Consider the following 4,028-nt stretch of genomic DNA (forward strand, 5'->3'; position numbering starts at 1 on the left):
TCCTATTTCAATCCCGTTTGCTTCTAAAATTTAATTGGCCTTTGATAGAGAAGAGCTGAATATTGACACATTTTCTTGTACTTAAAACACTCTTGTTGGTTCACCTGTAGCAGTATTTCATAGCAGCTAGGGATATAGTGGCATTAAGAATATCCCAACTATACCATTAGATTTTATTTATACATATTTTCACAGACCCATGGGTTATAATTTTATTTTGCAAATTTAATTGATCATACCTATATCCACATTGGAACTTTGAATACTTGATTGAATAATTTTCAAAAGGAACTCTTTTGTCCCTGTAGGCAAAAAAAAAATATTGTATATGGACAAAATATAAGTAATGGCATACAGAAACAATCATTCCTTACTGCTTTTATGATGGCCATACTGCATCCATTGAAGACATCCAGATTAAGTGGATAGTCTCTTCATAGAGAGAATGTTGGAAAGAATGTATAAGAGTATCTGGTCTTTATTTTTGTGGCCCATATACATCAAATATGGGAATGAATTTATTTAAGATATTTTCATGAAGACATATCACAATAGATTGCAGTTCTTGACCCTCACCTATATATATATATATATATATATATATATATATATATATATATATATATATATTTCCCTGTCTATTGGGTTTTTAACTCCTAGACAACCTTGGTTTATATATTATCATCACCCATATATAACATTGTACTTGTATCTATGTTAAGTCTTCAATCCAAGAAGAGAATTTTCATTATATCTATTGTTCTGCAGTATGTAAGTTAAAATATTACTTTCATGTTGAAATCACCTCATGGCTTAAAAATGATAATTGTATACCTGAATGAAACAATTAATTGGGAACATAAATGGAAGGTGCTTTAGACAATACCATTACTATGGTAGGACTCTTGGTATTTAAGCCACTGATTCTCCTTTAAATTTAGTATCTATGTTATGATAATGTCCTGTGTTTGTAAAATATGAAAAGCCTTGGGTTATTTTTGAGGATATATATCAGTATCTTCCCCGGAAGCCTCCATCTTTTACCCCCTACATTTCATCATCGTGGTACATTTCTTGTCTCACAGGAATACTAACCTGTATACACCAATGTTGGGACACACCTAGTCTCCATAAATTTATGGGCATATCATGTATATAAGACCTTTGATTTGAGACTTGAACTTCTTCTCAACATATTAAACTTAACATTTTTTTTCTTTCTTTGGAATTCAGGATAACTTTCTACTACCTACAAACTTGTTATAAACCATTTAATTTGGCCATGCTATATTACAAAATTTCTTGGATATCAAAGTTTCATAAGCTCCTATTTCCAATGCCATTTATGTCGAAATTTTATTTGGACTTTGATGAAGAGGAGCTGATATTAACATATTTTCTTTTACTTCCAAATACTCTTGTTCTTTCACCTATAGCAGAATTTCATCACAGATAAGCATAGCATCAAGGAAATCACCAATAATACCTTTAAATTTTATTTACCAACATTTTCACAGACAATAGGTTTTAATTTTATTTTGACATCTTCATTGAACATACCTAGAGTCACACTGGAACTTTGAATAATTGATTGAATAATTTTCAGCACGAAATCTTTTGTCCCTGTAGGCAAAAGAACATACATTGAATTAGTTTAGATTTTCATAGCTTTCAAGTTTGGGGGGATGAGTAAGATATTTATATATTGCCATGTCTAGAGCAGCACTGATTGGCATAGCATATATTAGAACTTCACTAATTTGGCTGAGGAGCAATGGGTAAACCATTTTGGGTACCAGATCCCTCAGAGATTCGTCTGTGCAGGTGAGAGTGGACTACAAAAGCTACACAGTTTCTGGGCAGGCCCAGTATTTGGGCTCCAGATATCCGAGCACATTCCCAGCCAGAGGAGAGGTATACTCCCACTCAGGAGAGCTCTGCCGCAGAGTACCTGGGAGAGACATCTTGAGTCCCGGATCCCTCTGTGACTAGTCTGCAGAGGTAAGAGTGCAGACTACAGAAGTGACACAGCTTCTGGGACAGGCCCTGTGTCAGGCCTACATCTTCAGCCAGGAGGCAGGACTGAATGCCAGATATCTGTGCACCGTCCCTGCAAGAGGAGACATTGCCTGCAAAGAGTACTCTGACCACTGAAATTCAGGAGAGAGCTACACTCCCAGGAGAGAGGCTAACAGAATCACAGGAGGAACAAGCTCCAACCAGAGACAACTATAACAACTAACTCCAGAGATTACCAGATAGCAAAAGGCAAATGTAAGAATATTACTAACAGAAACCAAGACCACTGACCATTATTGGAACAGAGCAGTCCCACCTCAGCCAGGCCTGGATACATTAACTCACAAGAAATGCAAGTCTCAGATTTAAAATCATATCTCTTGATGCTGGTAGAGGACATAAAGGACTTTAATAACTCACTTAAAAAAAATATAAGAGAACACTGCTAAAGAGGTAGAAGTCCTTAACGAAATACAGGAAAACACAACCAAACAGGTGATGGAATGGAAAAAAAACATACAAGACCTAAAAAGGGAAGTAGAAGTGAGACAACACTGGAGATAGAAAACCTAGGAAAAATATCTGGAACCATAGGTGGAAGCATCAGCAACAGAATACAAGAGATGGAANAGAGAATCTCAGGTGCAGAAGATTCCACAGAGAACATGGGCACAACAATCAAAGAAAATGCAAAATGCAAAAAGATCCTAACTCAAAACATCCAGGAAACCCAGAACACAATGAGNAGACCAAACCTATGGATAATAGGAGTAGATGAGAATGAAGATTTTCAACTTAAAGGGCCAGCAAATATCTTCAACAAAATTATAGAAGAAAACTTCCCAAACCTAAAGAAAGANATGCCCATGAACATACAAAAACCTACAGAACTCCAAATAGACTGAGTCAGAACAGAAATTCCTCCCAACACAATAATCAGAAAAACAAATGCTCTAAATAAATATACAATATTAAAAGCAGTAAGGGAAAAATGTCAAGTAACATATAAAGGCAAGCCTATTAGAATTATACCAGACTTCTCACCAGAGACTATGAAAGCCAGNAGATCCTGGACAGATATTATGCAGACCCTAAGAGAACACAAATGCCAACCCAGGCTACTATACCCAACAAAACTCTTAATTACCATAGATGGAGAAACCAAAGTATTCCATGATAAAACCAAATTCACACAATATCTTTCCACAAATCCATCCTTTCAAAGGATAATAAAGGGAAAATACCAATGCAAGGAAGGAATCTACATCCTTGAAGAAGTCAGAAAGTAATTCTTCAAAAAAACTAAAAGAAGACAGGAGCAAAAACAGAATTCCAAACAAACAAAAAAAAAAAGGAAGCAATAATTACTTTTCTTTAACATCAATGGACTCAATTCCCCAATAAAAAGACATAGACTAATAGACTGGCTACACAAACAGGACCCAACATTTTCTTCCTACAGGAAACCCACCTCAGGGAAAAGGACAGACACTACCTAAGAGTGAAAGGCTGGAAAACATTTTTCGAAGCAAATGGTCTGAAGAAACAAGCTGAAGTAGTAGCCATTCTTATATCAAATAAAATTGACTTCCAACCCAAAGTGATCCCAAAAGACAAGGAGGGGCACTTCATGCCCATCAAAGGTAAACTCTACGAAGATGAACTCTCAATTATGAATATCTATGCTCCAAATACAAGGGCAGCCACATTCATTAAAGAAACTTTAATAAAGCTCAAAGCACACATTTCACCTCACACAATAATAGTGGGAGACTTCAACGCTCCACTCTCACCAATGGACAGATCCTGGAAACGGAAACTAAAGTGAAACACAAGGACACTAAAAGAAGTTATGAAACAAATGGATTTAATTGATATCTACAGAACAATTTATCCTAAAACAAAAGAATATACCTTCTTCTCAGCACCACATGGTACCTACACCAAAATTGACCACATAATTGGTCACAAAACAGGCCTCCAAAGATACAAAAATATTGAAATTATCC

This window comes from Mus caroli, unplaced genomic scaffold (assembly GCF_900094665.2).
Source record: "Mus caroli unplaced genomic scaffold, CAROLI_EIJ_v1.1 scaffold_10532_1, whole genome shotgun sequence".
NCBI classification, from domain to species: domain Eukaryota; kingdom Metazoa; phylum Chordata; class Mammalia; order Rodentia; family Muridae; genus Mus; species Mus caroli.